Source organism: Canis lupus, chromosome 7 (assembly GCF_011100685.1).
Source record: "Canis lupus familiaris isolate Mischka breed German Shepherd chromosome 7, alternate assembly UU_Cfam_GSD_1.0, whole genome shotgun sequence".
In the NCBI taxonomy this organism is placed as follows: Eukaryota; Metazoa; Chordata; class Mammalia; order Carnivora; family Canidae; genus Canis; species Canis lupus.
The window spans coordinates 31,736,148-31,752,760 of NC_049228.1; the positions used below are offsets into that span (position 1 = coordinate 31,736,148).

Here is a 16,613-nt window from a genome sequence, read left to right on the forward strand (position 1 = left end):
TCTCAGTTGGCTGTGGCTTGGACTTCAAATACTATACTGAAAAATAGTGATAAGAGTTCGTCTGTGTTCTCTTTACGTTCCTTTCTCAAAGCATGTGAAACTCTTTTGCTAGGATTACTTTATTGATTTTTTTTTAACTACACAGGTCATTTTTAGAGAATAACATAATATCTTTATGAAGACTCATGCTAAGGTTCAGAGAAGTTGACATTTGAAAAGATATTACTTATTCTGAAAAACTCAATACAATTATCTTAGAGGGAATAGAACCTAGTTTCCCTTACTAATTCGGGATAAAATGAAAATGTTAAATTCCTCCTTTTTCTATGTTTTTAAACAAAGAATCAGAAGCAAGAGAATGATCTCAAACATTACACATTGATCTCCCTACCTTGACAAGTAAAGTGGGCCATTCCAATTATTTGGGAACTTTGGAAATGGGTTCCTGAGAACTATTGCGATACCTGCTGGTAACAATGTGTGTATTTCATAGTTTCTTTAAAGGGGGGGGGGGCGGTGTATGTGAGTCAACCTTTCAGATGGATGAAAGAGATGTGGGTACAATAGAATTGCTACAGTGCATGAATTCACTTTTTCCCTGGATCCTCTTAATTGAAAAGATATTTTTTAATTGCTTGATGGCTGTGATAATTGGTTCCTTTTCATCCATTCCGGTTAGCCTGTCCTTTAGCCCACAGTGTCAGCTGGTTTTCTGTGGGGACAAAGCAAAAAAAATAAAAAAAAAATAAAAAAAATAAAAAAGGGAGAGAGAAAGAAAGAAAGAAAGGCAGAAAAAATTCGAAGAAATTATTGAATTTTTTTTGCATTAACAACCTCCTCAGGTGACACTCATCCCCCCTACCCTCGCCATGATTCTTACCCTGAAAAGAGGAGGAAAAGGTGAGGAGGGCCAAAGAAATTTTACACACTGGGCAGAACTTCTGTCGGAGAAGATATCAAGGGTATAGAGAACTTCCAGAAAAGGGAAAACCCATTGTAGAAGAAAGGGAAAGAGGCCTTGGAAGGGTGAGTGCACTTGAGCATTATATGTGAAGATGCCAATTTGTGTCTCTTTAAGCCCAAATCCAGTCTGGGTTTGCATGTCTGTTTCTTTTCTATCACAGAGACATATGTCACACTTGTCATAATTGTATGTTGCAGAATAATCATATAACTTCTGTTGTTACCAAAAAGGTACATATGTACCAGTCTCTCCACAGATTAGATGTAATTAGAAAATCATGTTGAATCGGATGAGAATAATTCCTGTATTTCCTGTGATCCTGAGAAAACACAAGAGGTTATTTTGCTCTTTACTGGCTAGCTTTCTGACCTTATGTTTTATCATATCAGGCATGTTTTATCGGACCAACTGTAGAAACTTGAATCCTTCTCTTTCCTGCCTTTACTTTAGCTACTATGTTTTTTACTTCAGTTCAAAAATTGAAATGGGAGAAAAAGAAGCCTGAGATATTGTAGTAAATAGAATGATTCTTTAATGTCCTAGGGTGTCTCCATAGCAGTTGAGAAAAAAAAGCCTGGATATCATTCTTGCATAATTAAATAGAGGGACTTCTAGGTCAACTTCTCAATCTGAGATGAAATTAAAGAATATTTGTAAAATTGTTGTGATACTTTTTTTTTGTGATACTTCTTTCTTTTTTTAAAGATTTTATTTGTTTATTTGAGAGAGAAAAGAGAGAGAGACAAAGAGAGAGAAAGCACAAGCAAGGGAGAGGGGGCAGAGGAAAAGGGAGAATTGGGGAGTTTGATGCTCCCAGGACCCTGGGATCATGAGCCGAGTGGAAGGCAGATGCTTAACTAAGCTATCCAGACATCCCTTTATTTGCTTTTCTTTTAAGAGATCTTTTTATTTCGATCAGTTACTGATTTGTTAAATATGTAATCTTGCATCAGTGAATCTGAAGATTTTCTTGTGTTCAGGTGGTAGAAGTCACCTGATAACCTCTGAGAATAAGGGTCCACCTCTGTTCTCATCCCTCTCCTCCAATATCCAATTTGGAATGGCAGATAGAATTCCACTCAGAAAGTTTAGTAACTTACTCATTAGTTACTCATGATTACTCATATATCCTTAAAAAAAAAGTGTGATGATATTTTAATACTCTAGGATATTTGTGTCTATTTTTTTTAATATTTTTTTCTTTATTTATTTATGATAGTCACACACAGAGAGAGAGAGAGAGAGAGAGGCAGAGACATAGGCAGATGGAGAAGCAGGCTCCATGCACCGGGAGCCCGACGTGGGATTCGATCCCGGGTCTCCAGGATCGCGCCCTGGGCCAAAGGCAGGCGCCAAACCTCTGTGCCACCCAGGGATCCCTGTGTCTATTATGTTACATGTGAGGGCTCTCTGTTTCCCCCTTAAGAAACTGTTTTTGGTATAGAATTAACTTGTGTTTATAGTGGGATGGACATAAAAGTGTGGGTTGATGATTCTGTTCAAGCAAATTTAGTTAATGAGTGACCTGTGAAAGTTAGGTGAGGTTCTCTTGAGAGTCACAGCTTCTTTTGCATGGCTTCTGTTCTTTGCATTCACTTAGTTCTGTTGGTAGAAGAACAGTTTCCTTTTAGAGGATTACCTACAAATGGATTTTTCTTCCTCCTCTCTAGCAACATCTATTTTCTTTACACCGGAAGGTTTTAGTTTTGGGGAATTTAGCCTGGCCCTTAACTGTATACTTCAGGCCCCTAACACTGTAAGATAGCTCATGGAATGGGTCCATTACCAGTCTTATAGATGATGTGTTTCCTAATCATTAGACTTTTTGACAAAAGGCCATATGTAAATTAAATTGTTCTTGGAGTTTCAGGAGTTTCATTTTCCTGTTGTTTGCCATCTTGGGCTTAGCCTTTTATGGAAGTGCCTTAGGAAATTCAAAGACATGAAAGAAAGTCTTTACCATGTCTTCTGCAAATTTGGTATTGCCTTTACTAAGAATAGCTATGTATAGGATGCAGGTGATCTTTTAGACAAATTGGACCAATTATGGAAGAGGCTTGCATTTGGAACTTGGGTTCTCAGGTTATATTTCCACCTCTTGCCCTATAAAACAAAACAAAACAAAACAGTAATCTGAAGACTGGGGTAACAATTTTGTTTTCATAAGAGATAATCCATTTATTTGACTACTGATGGTCTCTGTGATGATTCTTGAGCAGATATAGGTATAGTCAGATGAGTTGCGGCCAACTTGGGAAATGTTTGGGGATTTTTATAAGGGTCCCACTGACTGTAGTTTAGGTCAGTCTTGGCTCAGCTAGTGCATTACCTGCTGGTGGCCCTAGCTCATCCCTTTGTACATACTGTGTTATTTGATGATGCATCTGGATCTTTCCCATTATCAGTTTCCTGCCCAGGGGCATTTTTGTTATATATTTGTTTATTGCTCTGCATTTTCAGTATCTTTCCCTTCTTTGTATTTTTAGAAATAGACTAAAGATTAGTAAAGCCCCTTTTTATCTTGGGATGGAATCACTTCCAGACTGGGATACAGATTAAGTCATTGTGTAGTGACAAAAGGGAATTTCATAAGGGCAGTTAGATAACTAGAGATTCCAGTGACATTAATTCACTCCATGCTTATTTAGTCAATACCAACAGCTCCAAGCACTGATCTTAGCACTTAAGCTTTGCAGGAGGACAAGGAGGTTGCAGATTAAGACTGGGCTTTGAAAGGTCAGAGTTGAGTTATACATTTAGAATTCTGTATACATAGAGAATTCTTTCTATAGAATTCTACAGAATTCTATTCCGTGTATATACTTGAGTCTTTTTGCCTTCTTGCTGCCCTAGACTCAAGAAAACAATGCTGAACTGAGAGAAACAAGCTTGTAATCCCAAATAACATCTGATTCTGATATTGCTTTTATTTGACTTTTGAATGAATCCTTTTAAGAAAAATAATTTGTTTCCTTATTATTTTGATTTGACTTAGTTTGTAGTTTTGATTAATTTAATCTGACTTGTCTTTTCTGAACATATTACACACAGATTCTAGGAGGGAACGATTAGACTGTTGTTCTATGAGAGTGTGACAATTATTTAGTACAGTAAAAGTTTCTTTAAGTGGAATTGTTGAGGGGTACCCTTGTGGCTTGGCAGTTAAGATTCAACTCTTGGTTTCTGTTCAGGTCATGATTTCAGGGTCCTGAGATCTAAGGCCTGCATTGGGCTCTGTGGGGAGTGTGCTTAAGTTTTTATCTCCTTCTGCCCCTCCCGCCTCCACTCCTACCCTCTCTCTAAAATAAATCAATAAATCTTTTTAAATAAATAAATAAATAAATAAATAAATAAATAAATAAATAAATAAATAAAGTAAGGAAGTAAGTAAGTAAGTAAATGGAATGTTTGAAGAAAGGGAATATGTTAACACACAATCCCTCAAAATGGTGCCATCAGAAAGAAGACTATTGGTATGTAAAGGCTTAAAATCACATATTGAAACTTTTATTTTCTAAAAATGAACATCATAAATTAGCTCACTGACAAGTCCATGTTTATCACTCTTTTACTTCCAAACTCTAGGAGGTCTTTGGAAAATCAGCCATTGCTTAGTCAGTATGTCATTTCCAAAAATAAAGATTGTACAATTGCAAGAAAGCTGGACATGTGTTCTTCAACAGGGTAGGATCAAATGCAATTTCACTCTTATATATCTTCACACTGTTAAAAGCACCATAATCATAGATAGAGCCAGAAATCAAGTTTTGTCTCTCTCTGAGGGCAGAAAATAATGTCATTGCCAATGGCAGAAGAATAGGAAGAAAAGCAGCCTGAGTAGGCCACAAACTGAAAAACATTCACCGAAAAATTAAAAGTTTGTTATGTGATTCTACTCAATAAGCTTAAGTTAGGTGGTCATTCATATCCTGAATATTTAACTTCTTCAATATAATACTTTTAATCTAGGGGTCCCTGAGTGGCTTAGTTGGCTAAGTGTCTGCCTTTGGCTTAGGCCATGAACCCAGTGGGACTGAGGCCTGCATACAGCTCCCTGCTCAGCCGGGAGTCTGCTTCTTCCTCTGTCCCTCTTCCTGCTTGTGTTCTTTCAAATCTCTCTTTCTCTCAAATAAATAAATAAAGTCTTTAAAAAAAATAACACTTTTAATTTGAATTTATCTCTGACATGTTGTTGTTACACTACAAAGGAAGGGAACTATTTCAGCTTTTGTTTTTAATATTTTGCCTGAAATTGAGTAATACAGAAAACAATATCCAGACAGGGGTTTTGGTTTAAGGTTTGCATTTTAGCTAACAATTTGAAAAATAAATTTATTCCCATGTGTTTTATCTGTCCTTCATTTTATATAATAACACAGGATACTGAGGAAGTTGTGGGAAAAGTGAGGCATGGTGTGTGAAGTGCTTTGTCAGAAAGTGTGCTCTCCGTATAGAAGGTTCCAGGTGGTGCAGAGAGTGGCTCAGAGGGCAGGACCACATCCTGCTCTGTCACTACCTGGGTGTGTGATGAGCTGTAAAACATGGACAGTAGTAGTCACTGCTTCATTAGGTTTTTTCAGCAATTCCAAGAATCAACGGCATAAAGTACTTTATTATTATATGCCAAGTAGTATTGTCTCAATGTAGTTGCCATAAGATAATAATAAATGTGAAAATGGTTTCAATAAGAATTGTTTATTCATTTGGGTTTGTCATTATTTTACCTACATCATATCTTTTATTTGTGATGATTAGCATCACTCATTGATAATAATAAAATATGAAATGAGATGTTGATGTCCATATTCTGTAGAACCATTTGATCCAAATATTTTTAGTAATATTATGCAATATTTAGATGTACTGATGATGTTTTTTTGATGCTTTAATTCTAATCCTAACCTGTAAGAGTTCCCACTGAATTTTAAATGCTAAAAACATAAAGTTAACATTTAAATATCTAAAACCAGATTTTTAGAAGGAATTTTGAAGAGAAAAATGCAATTTAATAGACTTGCATGTTATCAGATAGATGCAACATTGTTTTCTGATCACCAAGATATTTGAAATGAAGGACCAAGTTATATCTTTCATGTATCTATATGACAAAACTGGCTACACTGGCAAAAGGCTATGTCCAAAGAACACAAGAGAAGTTTGTGTATGTGTGGTTTGTTTTTTTGTTTTTAATTCAAGGAGCTTAAACATCTCTGTATGTTTTCTCTGTGTTTAAGAAGTAGAGAGAGATGGGGATTTATGGTAGTTGGTTTTAATTAGAAAAATACTATAAGATCATAGTATTATTTATTTCAATGTTTTATTCCCTGTTACTATATTTATTAAAAGAAATATGAAATTTGGAAATGTAACAAGCATTTTATTAAAATCTAACTTAATATCCTTTTTTCTCATTAATTTAAGTATCATTTTAGATTCTTTTTTTAAAATTATTTTTTATTGGTTTTGTTCTGTTAGCCAAGATCATTCTAAAGACTTCACTGTAATATAAGAAAGGGGAAGTTGAGATAATAAAAATGGAATTCTTTCTTTGTTCTCTCTCTCTCTCTTTTTTTTAAAGAGGTAGTGAAAGGAGTGGAGAGGGGGGAAGGGGCAGAGGGAAAGGGAGTGAATGAGAGAGATTGAGAGAAAGAGAGAGAGAGAGAGAGATTGTTAAGGAGGCTCCATGCCCAGCATGTAGCTGGACACTGACATCATGACTTGAGCTGAAATCAAGAATCAGATGCTTAACTGACTGAGCCACCCAGGGGACCCAGGAATTGAATTTCTAATTCTTTTAAATTTTTCCCTTTAACGAAATATCTCATAAAGCCCAAGATTTCCCCTTGTTTTATTGTTAGTGGATTCTCATACAGTGTTTGGTACTCTATGTCAAGGGTGCTGCAAGGGATGTGTGTGTGTGTGTGTGTGTGCGCGCATGCACACATGTATGCATGTGAGTGGCTGAAGGGGCCTAGAGTAGGGGCAACAAGTGAACTTTGGAGTCAGGCAGAGCTCAGTGGAAATTCCAGCCTATTCCATGTTGTTGTAGATCTTTTGCCAATTTTACATTCTGAACGTTGCTTTCTTCTTTTGTGAATCAATACATAATCGTTATTTTTTTGGCACACGTGATTTGAATATGCTGTCTATGGACCGAACTTTTTAGGATACTTAATTACTTCATTCAGTTTGAATTTATTGAGCACAGGCCTGTGGCTCTGCTCCTCTTCTTTACCTGCCTGCATCTTAGGGTGCAGAAGAGAGGAATCAAACCACTGAGTGGATAAATAAGAGCGATCTTGTAGTCCAGATAGATATGGCTCTCTATTTGAGAGCACCATTCCTGAAACAAGGAATGACACATATTTCTTAGAGTTTATCAAATGAGCTTTATGTAACATACATTTGCTGTATCTAATTATGAGTTTTGTGTCTGACTTGATTTCTGATATAATGATTTATAATGGTCCATGAGTGTACAAAAGATAGCAGAGGAAGATATTGTTATTGAAAAACAATGGAGATCCAGGTGGATAGTAGTTTTTATTTGGTGAGATGGCCCATAGACTTATTGCACTTACTTGAAGTTCACGCTTTCAATTATTTGGGACAACCTGGGATACAGGAGCAGGACACTGGTCTCAGGATCGTGGACTAAATGAGAATAAGAGCAGGAACCAAAAAGATGGTGCCAGAACAGGTTGAAACAGTTAACTCATTTAGTCAAGGAACAGCACCCAGATTATAATAGAACCAGGAAACACAGCTTTTTAAACTGACATCTAAAAATTATATTAACACAACCAAGTGAGGGATGTTGACAGGCAGGGAGAACACACATAGGCTCTTACTGATGACCTTACCAAACTCTACAGCTCTGTCTCCTCCTGAGGTTGACTCAGACTCACAGGCAGCTCTGGAAGAGCAAGTAGCTCCCATCGAAGCTGTAGCTTGACACCTAAGCCAAGATACTCATCCAGGACTAAGTTAAGAAGCAGGTAGTTTTTATCAGAATAGAATGTGATTTTCAAGGTTGACTTCTAGATTCTTAGTCAGTGAAGGATTCAGATATCTCACCAATTAGCAGTCTGTACCTGTTTTGTTTCCCAGATTGTGCTGAAGCTGCCCAAGTACACAGGGTTGTCTGGTGCCAACCAGATAGTCTGGAGATATCACTCCTGGGCATGGTCAGTGTCAATGCCTCCTCTGGTCTGTAGTGCCTTGGAATGCTGTTGGATGCCTGTGAGGCCGACCACCCTGCCCTGAGGCTTAACAGTAATCGGAATAGGAGAAGGTGGTAGTGTAAATAAGACTGCAGTCCTCCTTGCCTGTGTATGTGGACTAAAAAATCCCTGATAACCTCTTGCTCTGCAAAATCCCATACAAACATTCTTTACTTTTGAGTGCAGACTATTTAAGATCTAAGATGTTTGCTTTTTTCTTGAAATAGTATCAGACAGTACAGAGAAGTCTCTTGGTTCCTGATACTCATTGGATCAAATATCTAAAGATGACCATATCTTTCCAAAGTAAAAAAACTGAGTCCATATCAAGGTTATGAGATGACCAACAGTATAAAGAGTTCTTAGAAAAACAGCACTTTGCAAATTTGTGAGGGGGTGGGGATTAGCTAATGTGTGAGTTGTTCTCTCAGTTCTAGAGTTAGCCAAACTTTCTTTAGTTTAGTCCATATAACTTTCTATTATTGCTTGTTTTTTCTTTTGTTGGAATAAGCTCAAGTGGTTTTACAACATTATAAAATATAACTGCTACTTACTGGATTGTTAAATTAATACCAACACCTTGTATTTGCTAGATGTTTTATACTTTAAAACTATTTCATGTTGCATATTTGATTGTCTTAAATTATTGGCATATTGCATGTGGATTATTAACTATATTCCACAGATAGGGAAGTTGAGATCCACTGGATAAAGAACTCGTTCACAGTTACATAGCTGCTAATTTAAGCAAAGACATGAAATGAAATACAGATTTCTTACCTCTACACAATTCAAATTGTTGGGAATTCTGAGACTGGCAATTATGATCTCTCAGCATTTCCTCCTATCCTTAAGCTTTTTAGTTTTTACTGTTTCATATTTCTCATATTCTCTTGTTACTTTCTCATTAGAGTATTCTTGGATGCTTTTTGCATCTGTTGCTCCTTGAGTGCATTGCATACCATTTGATATACTGCCTTGTGCTCTAATATCTGTGTGAGAAACAGCAATTTTTACATTCTATAATTCTGCTTTGGAATTTACCTCTACCTAATCTCTGTAGTTGACTCTTCTTATCTTACCCTACTCAGAAAGGATTTGCCTTATTGGATCTGGCCATTTATCCCTCTAATCTAATATCAGTTTCCAGCAAGGCCCTGCCAAACCATTTCAGAAGAAAGCAGTGCACTCTCCCTGACTGGGAATTAGGAAACAAAACCCTTGCTGTGACTGCATTTAGGCTATGAGCAAGTTATTTGGTTTCTTTCTTTAGTGTGTGATTTCAATAGATTGTAGTAAGAAACTGCAACTTCAAGTTATATGTTTGTTGGATACTTAATGTGTAAGCCTTTGATGCATCAGCTTAATTATGTATGTCGCATGGAATACTAGATAAAATACATACTTTACTAAAAGTTCTGAATTAACAACAAACACCATTGTGGACTGATTAATCATTTAAACATGATTTTAGTTACATAATAAATATAGTTCATATTGGCTTTCTACTATGTCTTAACATGACTGTCAAATTACATAAGTTCTTATTTTTCAGTTCTTTTTTTTAGCTTTCAGTTCTCGACTTGAGTTTAGTTGTGGAATCACACATAAATTAGCAAATATTTGAATACTTTCTTAACTGCATCACCATTAGCTGTGGAGTGTTTAAGAAAATGTATATTCCAGAGCTTTATCCTAGAGAAAAATGACTTTTCAAAGCAGAGAGTAGGATCTTTTGTTTAAGAAGCTACTTAGATCATTCTGATCTATAGCTAAGGGTGAAAACTATTTTTTGAAGGTTATGGGGGTGGAAATGCTTCTGGGGTAAGCTGAGTAGTTTAGACAAAGGTCACTTATTCAGCAGACATGTACTGAATATATGCCTGTGGTATATTCATCTTTGTTGGAGGAACTGAAGCACATGGTAGGATAGCTTCTATCTGGAGGTGCTGGTATTATAGTGAGAATTACCCCAACAAGTACTTTATGGTGTGTATATTATAGAGGAGAATGTACAGTTTGATGACATTAAAGAAGAAGGTCTTAAGTCAGCCCAGATAAGACTTGCATGAGAAATGGGAGGAGGTTCAGAAAAAATCTCTTAGAGGAATGATACTTGAACATCCTTTCTGGAGAGTTGTCTGAGTTTGTCCTTTTGATAGTAGAAAATAGAACAGAAAAATAAGAGGCCACTACATGTCTGTTAAGAGGAGTGGCATGGTGAAAGCAGCCTTTTGTGAGAGCAGGACTGTGGTTCTAGAGGCAGGAAGTTCCCATGCTATGTGAGTAGGGGGAAAGAATTGGTAACAAGGTGGTGGTAGTTGAAGAGAGGAAGGTAAGAAAAGGAAACATCAGTGGATTTTGATGTGTGACTTGTTATGGAAACGAAGAGAAATGGGTCAAAGTTCTCCACCTCGATGTCAGGCTGGTGGTGCTCCTGGGTGAAATACAGGGGTTGTGGAATAGAGATAGGTGAACAGAGGAAGATGAATTCCTCCATCTTTTTGGTCTTATGTGCATTTGCCCCTGTGTCTAATAGAATGCCTATACTTAGTGGATGCCTTAGTTAAAATATTCATTTGGCTGCATCTACTGGAACCTATAAAGGATGGAAAGTTAATCTCCCTCTTTATGGAAATGTCTGGGCAGGTAAGTGTCCAGGGAGGTAGAGTGGCTCAATTCCACCAGGTTGTCCAGGGATTGATTTCTAAGCTCTCTTGTTGCTTCACTGCCCCTAGGATATATTATGGCGGAAGATAGCTTATTTCCATAATTCTGCCTTTAAGCAGGATTCAAGAAGGAAAGAGGAAATAGAAAGCAAAGAGATTCCTTTTTGAGGCTGTGTTGTATTGCTTTCTATATTCTGTTGTCTCTCTTGGTCACATGGCTATATCTAGGTATCAAGTAGGCTGTGAAAAATGTTGTGTTAGCTGGCCAGCCATATAACCACTAAAACTCAGAAGTTCTATTGCTAAATAACCAAGAGGACTTTGTGGTATAAGTTCTTAAACATGGGACCTGCTGCAAAGGTCATTAGTTTTGTTGACTAAGTATGTTAGTATTTGGCCAATTCTGAGTTGAAGGAGAGAGGGCCTACAAGTGGAAGTGCCCAGGAGGAAATTGAAGACATAGACTTGTAGTCAGAACTGTGAGTAATCCATACAGTATAAATATGTGAGGCCTTTCTAAAGACTATAGATGTGCTTGTTAGACTAGAGAGAAAAGCAGTTTAAAAAAAGGCAGCAGAAGGGTCTTGAGGTTCTTGTAGTTTAGGTGGTTGGAAGTGGAGAGAGAATCCAAGGAAATAATTGGAGAAGTAACCCTCTAAAGACACTGCAAAATATTGTTTCCTGAGACAGGAAGAAAAACAAGATGAAATGATATTGTGGAAGGGGTAACAAAATTGAGAAGGACAAAAATAAAAGATGTAGGGGCCAAGGCAAATGTATGAGGGGAGAGAGCTGACTACTGAACAGAACAGAATATTCAGCTAAGATTTCTAGCTTGCCAGCATTAGACTCCATTCAGAGTCTCAGATCAGATGGCCCAGTCTACAGAAGGAATCTGTTCTGTCACAGAAAGACATTGTTTAAAAGATATATAATAAAGTAAAGGTTCTATTGAAAGTATGGAAATATGTCTATGAAACTGTTAGTATGGTTGTGTGTGAGAGCTGATACTATGCTGGATAATTATTTCCTACTATTTCAATGCTGAAATTGACACTTAAAGATTGATTATAATTTCTGTAAACAGTAAAAAAAACACATTATTTTAATTTCTATAAGTAGCTTCATTTAGGTTAGTTGATTATAATCAACAAGTAGTGTGAACCACATTTGATTAATTGGAAAGTTCAAATCCAGTCTAAAATGATTTTCAATATATGATGTTTCAGTTCTCTGTAGTATTGTGTGGTGGAGAGAAGTATCTTCCTAACTAACTCAGGGGCCTCATATTCTGGCATTTGTGTCATGTCATTCCCTCGAAGTATACTTTTGACTTGTTTTGCTTATACTATCTAATAGGGAACAAATCTGACATGTTTTTTTTGTTTGTTTCTCTTTTTGTTTTAACTGACCTGGAAGTGAGACCTGTTTAACAGCCAAGAAAACTTTGACACATGCCATCATTAGCTTCCTTTATTTTTGAACTTAATAGAAAGGAAATCTAGGTACAAGCTAAATGGTTTAGTGATTTGTCTGAATTTGTTAGATCTTATTGATCAGTGCTGCCCAGTAGAAATATAATGCAAGCCACATATACAATTTTCCATTTTTTAGTAGCCACATTAAAAAAATGCATGAAGAAACAGGCAAAATAATTAAAAAAAAAAAAACCCAACTCTTTTAAGTCTGCTTATTTCAAGTGCCTTACTAGCTGTATGAACTAGTTCAGTATTGGACAGCACTGCTCTAGAGAATTCATCAGTCATCTTTTGAGAGTCCTACTGCTATCTTTATTTACCCTGAGGTTGTAGGGAAAGGTACGGGGAATTATGAGTAGATTTTGGGTCAGTGTCATCCTTATCATTCTGGCCTTCCTTCCCCAGGCTTAGTCCATTCAAGCTGCTATAACAGAATGTCATAGACTTGGTGGCTAATGAACAACAGATTTATTTTTCACAGTTCTAGAGGTTGAGAAGTCCAAAATGAAGGCACTGGCAGATTCACCATCTGGATTAGAGCCTTCTTCCTAATAGCCATCTTTTTGTTATACCTTCACACGGGAGAAGGGATGAAGGGTCTCTTTGGGGCCTCTTGTTTAGGGCATTAATCCCATTTTTAAGAGTTCCACTCTTAATTACCATCCTGAGGCTCCACATCCTAATACCATCATGTTGGACACAAGGCTTCAACATAGATTTTTGGAAACACAAATATTCAGTCTGTGGCACATCAGTCCTGTCCTTTGCCCAGGTGCTCCCATCTCAAGCTGTCGTAGTGGAGGAGCAGTTTTTAAATCCCTAATCCATTATGTTCTGAAACTTTTGTAAACTACAATATAAATGAATTACCACACAAATGAAATTAGAAAAACCCAAAGAAAGATATACAAATCCAAATTCAACAGATAAAACATCACCCCATCATATTGCTGTAAAATTTCTAGTTCTTGCTCTCAATTTCGTACTGGACAGGTAACACAGAGGACTTGACAGCAGCCTATGATCTACATTTTGAGTAGGCAGCACTTCTTTACATCTGCAGTAATCCTCATATTAACCTGCATATAAAGTATGCCCTCTCTTTTTCAGATCAGGGCACAACTATCAAAGTGACTTAGTAAGATGCCCAAGGATGTGACAGTGATGGAGCTGGAATTTTAAACCAGAGTTGCAGCTAACTCACAAGGAGTCTTGTTAGAATTATGGAAAGGTATCCCTTCCCCTGGGCTGGCTGGATCCCTGCCCTCACTCTACGTGCATTGTGGAGCATAGCCTGAACAATGTAGGATACGGTCCTGTCAGACTTACTCATGCTCTCCCTGTCTAGCTTTGCCAGGATAGAAGGGTAAGTGAGTGAGCAGTGAGAAGAAGAGGTAAAGGGCAGACTATGTATTGTCTCTGTCATTCTACTGTACATTTTTTAAAGAGTATTTATTTATTTATTTATTTATTCATGAGAGACACAGAAAGAGGCAGAGACATAGGCAGAGGGAGAAGCAGTCTCCCTGCAGGGAACCTAATGTAAGGACTGGATCCCTGGACCCTGGGATCATGAGCTGAGCCAAAGGCAGATGCTCAACTGCTGAGCCACCCAGGCGTCCCTCCACTGTACATTTTCATAGAAAGGTGGTTAAAGTTGAGATAAAACAAAACTTTATTTAGTGAAAATGAGTAGTTTTCAGAATTCTAGTTTCAAGTTGTGTTCAACCTTAAGCTTTTGGTGTACCTATTTAATTACTGTATGCTGTCCTGCAACTCCAATTATTAGAAATTTCCATACAGTCAGCCAAGTTATGGGGGTTCAAGGTAACACAGAAACTGTTTAGCAATCTACAGAAATATGTGTGAACACATCCTTGTTATCTTTGTTGCTCTTACCATCATACATCTACTCTTAATTTTCCAGTACTGGCTTAGTTTATAATTTAATGAAGAAATTTTTTAATAGTACAGACAGTGGAAATAGACCAAGGATATATCTCCTTGATATGATAATCATTCATGATACACACTAGTTAATGTTAATTTGAAACACATTTCTAGTTATGCAGTCTAATTATATTAACTATATTAGGGTTGTAAAAGTTTGACTGAGGCCATGTGTATGCTTTTGTTCTCTTTCTATGGCCTAAAATTGCACCTGGTCACAGCCATTGGTCATGTACAATGCCAGGAAGAGAATTAAGGGAGAAGTCATTTGCACATTTCCACCACTGGAAAACTATTTTGAAGTAATAAAAGTCTGGATTTCTTAGGAAATTATCTGGAGGAAGAAGAGATTATTAATTAATTTATTAATTCTCTCATAGACTTAAACTGAGTAATGACAAGTTGGCAGATATTTTATTTTTGAGAAGCCATTTAAAATGCTTCCCTAATTATTTAAACTTTGTATAGCTATTACTGTCCAAGTGAGTACACTTTTTGCTAAGTGTATTCCCAAGACTGTCAAGTGCATTATGCTGAATATTCACTACAGTTTTTTGAAATCAATGGTGCTGTTATTTTTTAAGATGAGGAAACTGAGACTTTAGGATGTTGCTGTAGCTTTTCTAGAAAGCTGTATCCAGACCTAGGAATCAGAATCAGCATTTAAAAAAAGATCCCAAATAATTCATGTGCATAATAAAGTTTGAGAAATAACGCTTTATTTTCCAGAGTCCATGTTCATAATCTCTACATAGTCCTGCCTCCTTGGATAATCTTAAGATAAAAATTTTAGTAAGAACATTAGCTGAATCTAATATGTGAATTTAGATAACTTCAAAATAATCCTTTTTTTTGTTATATGTTCTAATTTTGTAGATCTCAAATTTGTTAATTCTGCATTTTCCATTTTTCAGCTAAGTTTTCTGAGATCATCTTCTAAGAGTCAACTCTCTCCTCTCCATCGCACCTGTGGTCACTGGGATTCTAAGAATGTTCTAGTTTGATAGCTTCAGGTTCTTGTTATCCAAGGTGTTTTTTTAAAGGATAAATAGTGACTATGGTAGTGTTAATCTACAGAATTACAGAGTTGATATTTTTAGACATCTATCCTCTCTTGTGTACGTGCCTTCTAGAATATGATGATAGCTTATTATTTCTACCTTTAATCTTAGGCATTTAAATGTAAAATACAGTTTATAATAAGTTCATTTGAATTATAACAGAAAAAGCAAGTGAACAGTCTATGAGACATTTAAACATTTTTTTTAAATTGAAGTATAGTTGACACATAGTGTTACATTAATTTCAGGTGTACAACATAATGATTCAACATTTTTATATGCTATGCTATGTTGCCGCAATTATAACCACCATCTCTCCTCATACATCACTATTATAGTATCATTGGCTATATTCTCTATGCTATACTTTTAATCCCATGATTTTATTCATTTTCTAATGGGAAGTCTATCTCTCCCACTCTTCCCCCATTTTGCCCATCCTCCTACCTTCTTCCCCTCTGACAACTAATAGTTTGTTCTCTGTGTTTATGTGTCTATTTCTGTTTTTTTTTTCGTTGTTGCTATCTGTTTGTTCATGTGTTTTCTTTTTTAGATTCCACATATATATGTGAGATTATATGCCATTTGTCTTGTCTTGTCTGACTTCTTTCACTTAAAATAAGTAACCTATAGGTCCAATTATGTTGTCAATGGCAATATTTCATTCTTTTTTTATTGCTGAGTAATATTCCAGTGTATTTGGCTTTCTTCCATATCTTGGCTATTGTAAATAATGCTGCAGTAAACATTGGGGTGCATATGTCTTTTCAAATTGGTGTTTACATTTCCTTTGGGTAAATACCCAGTAAAGGAATTACTAGATCATATAGTATTTCTATTTTTAATTTTTTGAGGAACCTCAGTACTGTTTTCCACAGTGGTTGCACCAATTTTCATTCCTACCAATAGTGCACAAGTGTTCCTTTTTCTTCATATCCTCACTTGTTATTTCTTGTATTTTTGATACTAGCTACTCTGACTGATGTGAGATCATATCTCATTATGGTTTTGATCTGCATTTCTTTAATGGTTAGTAATGTTGAGCATCTTTTCATAGGTCTCGGGCATCTGTTATGTCTTCTTTGGAAATATGTCTATTCAAGTTCTCTGCTCATTTCCTAATTGGATTATTGTTATAAATAATAATAGTTATTATTTTTATTAGTGTTGAGTTATATAAGTTCTTTATATATTGTTGGATAGATCTTTTGCCAATATCTTCTTCCATTCAGTAGGTTACCTTTTTTTTTGATATACAAAAGGTACAT

At 36.3% G+C, this 16,613-nt stretch overlaps 1 protein-coding gene across 7 annotated transcripts in view; it reads left to right on the top strand.

Annotated features, from left to right (window-relative positions):
- The window catches only part of FMN2 (formin 2), a 370,776-nt gene that overhangs the window by 149,551 nt on the left and 204,612 nt on the right, over positions 1-16,613 (top strand). The window contains exon 8 of one of the 7 annotated variants that reach the window (XR_005362165.1): positions 843-1,026. The exons of the other annotated variants lie outside the window; for them this stretch is intronic. The gene's annotated coding sequence lies outside the window, so the exon portion shown is untranslated. The remainder of the gene's footprint in view (positions 1-842; positions 1,027-16,613) is intronic. 7 annotated transcript variants of the gene reach the window in all.